Here is an 11,235-nt window from a genome sequence, read left to right as displayed (position 1 = left end):
AAGTCTAGTTTGTCTGATATAAGTATGGCTACTCCAGCTTTCTTTTGACTTCCAGTGGCATGATAAATAGTTCTCCTTCCCCTCACTCTCAATCCAAAGGTGTCCTCAGGTCTAAAATGAGTCTCTTGTAGACAGCAAATAGATGGGTCTTGTTTTTTTATCCATTCTGATACCCTATGTCTTTTGGTTGGTGCATTTAGTCCATTTACATTCAGTGTTATTATAGAAAGATATGGGTTTAGAGTCTTTATGATGTCCGTAGGTTTCATGCTTGTAGTGATGTCTCTGGTACTTTGTCTCACAGGATCCCCCTTAGGATCTCTTATAGGGCTGGTTTAGTGGTGTCGAATTCCTTCAGTTTTTGCTTGTTTGGGAAGACCTTTATCTCTCCTTCTATTCTAAATGACAGACTTGCTGGATAAAGGATTCTCAGGGAAAAATTTTTTCTGTTAATCACATTGAAGATCTCCTGCCATTCCTTTCTGGCCTGCCAAGTTTCAGTAGAGAGATCAGTCACGAGTCTTATAGGTCTCCCTTTATATGTTAGAGCATGTTTATCCCTAGCTGCTTTCAGAATTTTCTCTTTATCCTTGTATTTTGCCAGTTTCACTATGATATGTCGTGCAGAAGATCGATTCAAGTTATGTCTGAAGGAAGTTCTCTGTGCCTCTTGGATTTCAATGCCTTTTTCCTTCCCCAGTTCAGGGAAGTTCTCAGCTATCATTTCTTCAAGTACACCTTCAGCACCTTTCCCTCTCTCTTCCTCCTCTGGAATACCAATTATGCGTAGATTATTTCTCTTTAGTGCATCACTTAGTTCTCTAATTTTCCCCTCATACTCCTGGATTTTTTTATCTCTCTTTTTCTCAGCTTCTTCTTTTTCCATAATTTTATCTTCTAGTTCACCTATTCTCTCCTCTGCCTCTTCAATCCGAGCCGTAGTTGTCTCCATTTTATTTTGCAGATCATAAATATCATTTTTTAGCTCCTCCTGGCTGTTCCTTAGTCCCTTGATCTCTATAGCAATAGATTCTCTGCTGTCCTTTATACTGTTTTCAAGCCCAGTGATTAACTTTATGACTATTATTCTAAATTCACTTTCTGTTGTATTGTTTAAATCGTTTTTGATCAGTTGAGGGGAATTTTTCCATTTCGTAATTTTGGATAGTCCCTGTAGTGGTGTGGAACTGTGGGGCATTTCCCCTGTGCTGTCTTGAATAACTTGCATTGGTGGGTGGGGCCACAGTCAGACCTGATGTCTGCCCCCAGCCCACCGATGGGGCCACAGTCAGACTGGTGTGTGCCTTCTCTTCCCCTCTCCTAGGGGTGGGATTCACTGTGGGTTGGCATGGCCCGTCTGGGCTACTTGCACACTGCCAGGCTTGTGGTGCTGGGGATATGGCGTATCAGCTGGGGTGGATCGGCAAGGTGCACAGGGGCGGGAGGGGCAGGCTCAGTTCGCTTTTCCTTTGGAGATCCGCTTCCAGAGGGGCCCTGCAGCACCAGGAGGGAGTCAGACCCGCTGGAGGGATGGATCCGCAGAAGCACAGCCTTCAGTGTTTGCACAGTGCAAGCAAGTTCCCTGGCAGGAACTGGTTCCCTTTGGGATTTTGGCTGGGGGATGGGTGAGGGAGATGGTGTTGACAAGTGCCTTTGTTCCCCGCCAAGCTGAGCTCTGTCATCAGGGGCTCAGCAACTCTCCCTCCCTTTGTCCTCCAGCCCTCCCGTTCTCTGAGCAGAGCTGTTAACTTATAACCTTCCAGATGTTAAGTCCCGCTTGCTGTCAGAACATACTCCGTACAGCCCCTCCACTTTTGCCAGCCAGACTCGGGGCCTCCTCTTGGCTGGCAGGCTGCCCCTCTGCCCCAGCTCCCTCCTGCCAGTCCATGTAGCGTGCACCGCCTCTCCGCCCTTCCTACCCTCTTCCGTGGACCTCTCATCTATGCTTGCCTCCAATAATCCGTTCTGCTAGTCTTCTGGTGATTTTCTGGGTTATTTAGGCAGGTGTGGGTGGAATCTAAGTGATCCGCAGGACGCAGTGAGCTCAGCGTCCTCCTATGCCGCCATCTTCCCAGAAGCCCCACTTCTTTAATTCTTAATTCCTAATTAGGCCTGCGTGTCATTATATATGTGTTCTCTACTCCTACCAAAAGTAACCTGAAGAGAAGGTAGAAGATATAGTCTTCTTTCCAGAAAGAATCAGTGATCATGGACTTAATTTATTTGTGAAAAAGATATCAGGGTTTTGGTTGGCAGTTCATTTAGTTAATAATAAACGTGACTATCTGTAGGAGTTATTTGTTGATTGCCTCTCTAGCTTCCTTTCACCCTTCTTTTGGTAACAATATCTAGAATCTGGTCTTATTTCTAGAATTTAGTCTTTTCCCATTCTCAATACTATATAGTTCTAAATGGTACTTCACCTTTGGCCCTAGTGATAGAATAGGTGACCAAGGCTTTAATCAATCAGTATATTGTACTGCCTGATCAGTGTTTGGGTCAGGGTGGACAAATGATCTAGGTCACTCATAGTAAATCTTAGGAGATTTGTTACTAGGAATGTTACTGAATCCCAAGTTTGGCTGCCTGTTGATTGAAAAGACAAGACTCAAAAGGTGAGTGTTGATTGGAAAGGAATATGAGCTTTATTCAGGAGGCCAACCAACCACCTGAGGAGAAGATGTACTTTTGTTCAAAAGCCGACTCTGCAGTTTCTGTCTAGCCAAGAAGATTTTAAAAGGACTGGGGGTCATTAATCAGTGAGAGAGTGCAGTGGCCTATAACATTTCCTGATTCTGCGTAGATTTAGTGGTGCCTATTTACAGTTTTCAGTGCTTGAAGATTGTGGAAGAGGTCTAATTTCTGTTCTGTTATGTGTGAGGTCTTTCTATTCATCTTCTAGAAAGGAATGTAAGATTTATAGACATACAAGAAAGGTTAGCAAATCAATCATATGAACTTAAAGACACCTATTTAAGATCACCATGCTAGTTATGAAGATCAAGGTGGCCTCAGGAAAGTACAATTTCTTGTTTCTCATGGACTTAAATCAGAGATGATGTGAGCAGTTTCTGTGGTTATCTTGACACCATATGTGAAGAGTTTTGCCTGAGAAAAGAATAAATACAGAACAAGCAGAGCCAAGATATGGAGAGAGCAGAGCTAGGCTGTGGATCAAGGTACATTTCAACCCAGCAATAGCCCTTGGCGTCTTAATTACATGAACGAATTTTCCCTTTATTCCTTAAGCCAGTTTGAATCAACTTTTGTCACTTGTCTTAACTCATGTGTAACCAAAAAAGTGTATGTAATATATGACAGCATTACCATAAGTATTTGGAATAAATGCAGTGATTAATATTCCTGCCCTGTTCTGGACCCAATATATCAGTCCTGGAGTGTTATGTTTGTTACAGGATGTCATTTTCAAAGAAAGAGGTGGAGGAAGAAGAGGAGGAGGAAAAAAAGGAGAAGAGAAAGAAGTATAATTATGAATGGCCAAAGTGAAAAGATGCTCAATCTTTCTTCTAGTTAGATAACCAAAAATAAAAACAGCAATGAGACAGCACATTTGACAACTATATTGGTAAAAATTAAACTGTGATTATACTCAGTCCTGGTGAGGGCACTTGCCCACACAGTTGCTAGAAATAGAAATGTTTACAACTTTCTAGATGGAAATTTGATAAAAGCTATCAAAGTTTTAAATGTATGTATCCTTTTAGCCAACAATTTTGCTTTTAGAAGTTTATTCAAAATAATTAACTGCATAAGTATCTGAAAATATATGTACAAGGATAAGTGAAATATTATTTATACGAATGAAATGAAAAATTATCTAAATATTTTCCATAGGTAATTGGTTAAATAAGAAATGGTACCTTAACTGAGGGCTCATGGAGGGTGGGAGGGAGGGGAGTGTGGGTGATGGGTATTGAAGAGGGCATCTTTTGGGATGAGCATAGGTGTTGTATGGAAACCAATTTGACAATAAATTTCGTATATTAAAAAAAAAAGAGGGGCGCCTGGGTGGCTCAGTCGGTTAAGTGTCTGACTTCGGCTCAGGTCACGATGTTGCGGTCCGTGAGTTCGAGCCCCGCGTTGGGCTCTGGGCTGATGGCTCAGAGCCTGGAGCCTGCTTCCGATTCTGTGTCTCCCTCTCTCTCTTCCCCTCCCCTGTTCATGATCTGTCTCTCTCTCTGTCTCAAAAATAATAAAATAAACATTAAAAAAAAAAAAAAAAAGAAATGGTACCTTATACAAATTAATGCTTAAAACTTATGAGAGAGCCTTTAAAACTGATGAGAGATGTATAGGTTTTGCCACAGAAATGCCATGATTTTTTTTTAAAAGATTAAAAAAATTTTTAGAGTAATCTCTACACTTGAATTGGGGCCTGAACTTACAACCCTGAGATCAAGAATTGCATGCTTCACCAACTGAGCCAGCCAGGTGCCCCTGCCATGATTAAAAAATATATTTATTTATTTATTTTGAGAGGGAGAGAGAGAGAGAGAGCACGCACACAAGTGTGAGCAGGGGAGGCCAGAGAGAGGGAGAGAGAGAATCCTAAGAAGGCTCCATGCTCAGCATGGAGCCTGATGTGGGGCTAGATTTCAGGAACTGAGATCATGACCTGAGCTGAAATCAAGAGTCAGGTGTTTAACTGACTGAGCCACCCAGGCACCCCACCATGATTATTTTTAAGTTAAGATGCAAAACAAGTTAAATAATAGTAATTACACTATAATCCCACTTATTTGAACATATTTTTGATGCATTTAAAAAATTTGAAAAGATATTCTTTGAATTAGCCAGTAACTCCTAGGGTTCCAAATTCAACTCAAATTAGTTTATACAGAAAAGGAGATTTGTTGAAGGGACTGAGTAGTTCACACTAAAAGAAATTACGTGGCACCTGGGTGGCTCAGTTAGTTAAGTGACTGACTCTTGATTTCAGCTCAGGCCATGGTCTCTTTGTTGTGGATCAAGCCTGGTGTAGGGCTCCTTACTGGTTATGGTACAGATACAGATACGCATTGTATAATTCTAAAACAAGAATGGGAGAAAAGATTTCTCTCTTTTAGCTTCCCAGTATGAAAATCTCAGGGCAGGATTTTGATTAGCCTTGTATTATATGCCCACATTTTTGACCAATTAGTGTTACAATGAGGGTTAGAGTCTACAATTTGCCAGCTTGTTGTCATGGTTGAGGACTGCTTCCATAAGCACGAATATGGCCCCTGAGGTATAGCTGTGGACTGGAAAAGCCATCCCAGCTGTGTCTATTTTATACATTAAAATATTAACTGTGGTTGTTTTGAAGAGGTGGGATTAGGAGTGAGGCTTTTACATTACATTTTATATACACCTCTATTAAAAATTATTTATAGTGAGAATATATTTCTTTCATGTGGAGTAAAACAAAGTTATTCCAATTTTGAAACAAAAAGATAAATGATAAGAACTTAGTATTGAACTCTAGTTTCAACTATAGTATTGAAAAGAAGACTCAGGGGAACATGATAGTTCTGTTTAAATATTTATTGGCTACCTTGTAAAAAAGTATTTGTATAGTCCCAAGGCTATGATGCATGGTCCTATGAGTTAGAAAGAGGGGATGGAGGCCATGAAGAGGTGTTGGCTACACATAAGAATTTTCAAAGTTAGAATTTTCTAAGAATGGAGTGCATTGCCTCAAGAAATACTAAGTTCTAACATAGGTTCAAATATAGGCTAGATGATCACTTGGAAAAGGTAATACCATGGAGATAAATTATTAGAAGTGTATGTGAACCAAGTAACCTTGAGTTCCTTTTCTCAAGGGTAAATCTGTTTTTTAGGTTCATTTTGTTCATGCTCGATAAAAATAGTTTTGGCTTTTTTGGGCCATAAAATCTCCTTCACCTAAAATATACATGAAATTAAGAGAAAAACATTCTTGTTTTAAACTTAGTATTTTACTCTTCCTTTTTACATGTCTAAGCACCAAGTAAGGAGGAGATTTTAGAAGATGGCATAATAGGAGGACCCGAGGTTTGTCTTGTCCCTTGAACACAACTAGATAACTATCAAATCCTAATGAATATCCAAGAAATAGACACGAGGACTGATAGAACAAACTGCGCAACCACAGGGAGAGAAGAGGCCACATTGAGGAAGGTAGGAGGCATGGAGACATGGTTTGGGGGAGAAATGGATTTTGGGTGCAGCAGAGGGGAGGAAACCCTGGTCTCAGAGAAAGGTGAGAGAGAGCAGAGTGCACAGAGATATGTGCAAGGAGAATACTCTCTCAAAGCCATTGGCTGGAAAAACAAGAGTGGCTGATTTTGTGAGTTTTTGTAACCAGCAGGGCTCGAACACTGGAGTTTTACATGTTTGTGGGTTTGGCTGTCATAGAGCCCTGAGGGTGCTGCCCTACTCCTAAAGAGAAGGCACACAAGCAACCCGGCATAGAATGCGTGACCTGAGGATCACCTAAGGCACAGTAGTAGAGACTGTTGGCTCTTCTTGGAGCACATCTGTGAGAGATGGTATTCACAGAGATGCTTCTCCAGGGACAAAAGAGCCACTGGGTTCCATTTCCCACTCCCCCCCACCAACCCTTGGCATAGGTACAGAGACATCTGCTGAGGGTGGCTAACCTGGACACCATCTGTTTAGCCTGCTTGCTCCAGATCCCACACCCCTGTACTCTGGTGCGACTGCCCTTGGTCAAACCTGCATCTGTCTCAGTGCAGTGAGACTTTCCCCCAGAAGACCAGAACAGGTCCCCACCATACCAGGTCCCTAAAGTTTGGAGTTTTAAAAGTCAGCAGGCTTGGCTGGAATAGAAGCCAATGTACACTGTGCTGCTCCAGGCAGGCAAGCAACCTTGAGACAGACAGCATGAAAACAGTGATCTGAAAATGTCTGGGATGCACAAGAGGAAATTATCTGCTCTTTTGGGAGTGCTTCTGAGAGTGGCAAGCACGGACCCCCCTCTCTGGGGACAAAGGAGCTGGCTAGTGCCATTTCCCTCCCCTGCCCCTAAGCATAAACCAACTTCAGTAAACAGCACAGTGCAAACACTGGCTGCTTAACCTGCTTCACCAAGTCCCACCCTCCTGTGTTCTGCTGGTACTGGTTTTCTTGGGTAAGTGTGCCTAAGGACAAGCTCAGTGGGCCCCTTCCCCAGAAGACCAGCAGAACCCCCTGCACACACAGCATTTACTGACAGAGAGTTCTGTAAGGCTTCAGTTCCAGTGGAAGTAGCATCAGGTCTCATTTAACAAGCAGACCAGAGCACACCTAATTAAAATTCATCACACTCTGGTCAAGGTCCAAACACTGCCCATTGCAGGCAAGGAGAGCCTCTACAGATAACTGACCTGAAGGATGAATCAGTCAAAACACAGCAGCAGAGTGCATACAACACACACCAGAGACACTTCCTGAAACGCCATACCATGGACACTGTTATGACCTTTCCTTCATAAAGCCATTACTCTCAGGAGCAGGAAAAAACAGGCTTTTCTAACACATGGAAGAAGACAGAGACTTAGGTAAAATGCCAATACAGAGGAATTCATCCCAAAAGAAAGAACAAGAAAAGGTCACAGCCAGAGATCTAATTGAAATAGACATAAGTAATATGCCTGATGGAGAATTTAAAGTAGTAATCATAAGGATACTTGCTGGACTTAAGAAAAGCATGGAAGACATCAGGGAGAACCTTACTGCAGAAATAAGAGTTAAAAACAACCTGTCAGAACTGAAGAATATAATAACTGAGATTTGAAACAGACTGGATGTAATGACCTTAAGGATGAAGGAACCAGAGTAATGAATAAATGATATAGAAGATAGAATAATGAAAAATAATGAAGCTGAACAAAAGAGAGAATTATGGGTCACAAGAATAGACTTAGGGAACTCAGAGACGCCATCAAATGTAATAACATTCACATCATAGGGAGTACCAGAAGATGAGAGAGAAAAAAGGGAAGAAGGTTTATTTGAGGATATAAAAGCTGAAAAATTCCCTAATCTGGGAAAGGAAACAGACATCCAAATCCAGGACACACAGAAAACTCCTATCAAAATCAACAAAGCAAGCCAACACGAAGACATATTGTAGTTAAATTTGCAAAATATAGTGATAAAGAAAAAATCCTAAAAGCAGTAATACAAGAGAAGTCCCTAATTTACAAGGGAAGACCCATAAGGATAGCTACAGATCTCACCAGAGAAACTTGGCAGGCCAGAAGGGAGTGGCATGATATATTCAACGTGCTAAATGGGAAAAATCTGCAGCCAAGAATACTCTATCCAGCAAGGTTATCATTCAGAATAGAAAGAGAGATAAAGAATTTCCCAGACAAACAAAAACTAAGGGGGTTTGTGACCATTAAACCAGCCCTGCAAGAAATATTAAAGGGGACACTTTGAGTGGGAAAGAAAGACCAGAAAGGAACAAAGAAAGTGACAAAGACTAGAAAGGAACAGAAAAAATCTTCATAAACAATGACAAAACAAGTAATAAAATGGCACTAAACACATATCTATCAATGACTATTCTGAATGTAAATGGACTAAATGCTCCAATCAAAAGACATAGAGTGTCAGAATGCATAAAAAAAAAACAAGAGTCCTCTATATGCTGCCTACAAAATACTAATTTTAGACCTAAAGTCACCTTCAGATTGAAAGTAAGGGGATGGAGAAACATTTACCAGGCAAATGGAAGTCAAAAGGAAGCCAGAGTAGCAATACTTATATCAGACAAACTCAATTTTAAATCAAAGATTGTAATAAGGTATTGAAAAAGACATCATATCATCATAAAGGAGTCTATCCAACAAGATCTAACATTGGTTAATATTTATGTCCCCAAACATGAAACACCCAAATATATGAAACAATTAATAACAAACATAAAGGAACTCATTGATAATAATACAATAATAGTAGGGGACTTTATTTTTATTTATTTATTTATTTTGAGAGGAGAGAGAGTGCATGTGCTTGCAAGTGGGTAAGGGGCAGAGAGAGAGAGAGAGAGAGAGAGAGAGAGAGAGAGAGAGAATCCCAAGCAGGCTCTGTGCTGTCAGAGGTGGTATATTATATATATGCTCAGCCATGAAAAATAATGAAATCTTGCCATTTGCAGCAATGTGGATGGAACTAGAAAGCATTATGGAAAGCAAAATAAGTCAGTCAGAGAAAGACAAAAACCAAGTAATTTTACTCATGTGGAATTTAATAAACAAAACAAATGAACATATTGGGGAATAAAGAAAGATAAGCCAGGAAATGGACTCTTAACTACAGAGAACAAACTGAGGGTTAATGGAGCGGAGTTGGGTGGGGGGATGGATTAAATAGGTGATGGGTTCTGAGGAGGGCACTGGGTGTTGTATATAAGTGATGAATCACTAAATTCTACATGTGAAGCTAATATTACACTGTATGTTAACTAACTGGAATTTAAATAAACATTTGAATAAAGAAAAAAAAAGAGTGGGGATTTTAGATTAGACTGTGACATTTTCTAGATCTAGCCAGTTATTAGTTAAACTAAGGTATCTTCTCTTCAGAGTTAATAAGTACATATGCAGTCTCAATATCTACCTAAATAAAGTCATTCATTTCCAATAAAACAAAACAAAACAAAATAAAACAAACTTAAAACAATAAATACTAAATAAGCAAACTTTCAGTCAACTCTTTATAAAGTCATCATCAATATATTCTTGAGAGCTATTTTTTGTGGTCTACCAGTCTTTCTAATTAGAGAAAGTGGATTTCACAGTCTGAATCCTTGAATTAGGGAATTAGAACTCCAGATTTTTTTCAGAGCAGCAATACACCCAACTAAAGGATTATATTTTCCAATCTTATTTTCAGGTAGATGTGACCAACTGACTGAGTTCAATGGTAGTGTTGTGTGGGACTTCTGGGAAGGTTCTTACTGGGAGTGGGTTTGGTTGGAAGAGGATTAATTTGCCTTTTCTGCTATTTTGGAATGTGAATGTGTTAGCTAGAGCTCAGCAGTCATCCTGGTTCATGAGGCAACTTTGAACATGAAAACTATTCACAGAAAATGGAGGAGATAGAATGATTCAGGGTCCTTGATGCTTTTCGTGGAGCCACCCTATCACCTCTGTATTCTTAGAGAAGAGAACAAGATTTTTTTTTTTTTTGCTTTACGCTTTTTTTTAATGACTATTTATTGCAGCCCAACTGCAGTTCCTGATACGATGAATATTTCTTAGTCATACTTGTGCTCTCCTTTGAAACCAATGATTATATTGAGAGTAGGATAATTTGTAGAGTAAAAGAATGAGAGTGTAGCACAAAGAGATCCTGTTTCCTCGTAATTGCTTAACATGCTTTTAAGGAGTAATCTTAGGCATGAGGAAGAGGATAACTACCATAACAAGAGCTAGTATGTATTGTGTATTTACTTATTCAAGACACTGTTGAAAGCACTGCACATGAATTGACTCCTTTAATCTTCACAACCTCCCATGAGGCAGTTACTCACCCATTTTATAGATGAAGAAATCAATGCACAGAGAAGTTAAATATACTTGCCTGAGGACACACAGTTGGCAGAGCTGGTCATCCATCTCCAGGGCTCATGCTATACTTTCTGCAAACAGGGATCTTATAGGGAGCCTTCTGAGAGCAAGTAATAGTATAATGCACTTGTCCTAAGACCTAAATCCAACAGATACTTCATACATGGAAAATTAGTGATAGTTTGAGTTGCTAATATGTCAACAAAAGCATGGTACAGGATATACAATTTCTGTGATATGATGAGTAAAACAATTCAAATGTGTGATGTAGCTTAAATGGCAGTGACTTTACATTTTTGTGCCATTTTTTTTTGTATATGAAAGAAAATGCCCATTATTTTATATAATGTATATTCTTAATTATGTTTATTTGACTTATTTTTCTATCAAATAGCGATTTCACTTTTCCTTTGTTCTTTTGTTTCAGTTGACATGTTTCTTTGTGGGCAAAATGATTTTTAGCAAATGATTTTTTTTTTTTAAAGAAAACTGATTTTATTTTATATATATATTTTTTTAATTCTTTTTTTTTTAATTTTTTATTTTTATTTTTTAATATATGAAATTTACTGTCAAATTGGTTTCCATACAACACCCAGTGCTCATCCCAAAAGGTGCCCTCCTCAATACCCATCACCCACCCTGCCCTCCCTCCCACCCCCCATCAACC

Source organism: Panthera uncia (assembly GCF_023721935.1).
Source record: "Panthera uncia isolate 11264 chromosome B3 unlocalized genomic scaffold, Puncia_PCG_1.0 HiC_scaffold_1, whole genome shotgun sequence".
Lineage (NCBI taxonomy): Eukaryota > Metazoa > Chordata > Mammalia > Carnivora > Felidae > Panthera > Panthera uncia.
The sequence above is the reverse complement of the archived record's forward strand: the minus strand, read 5'-3'. Positions refer to the sequence as shown.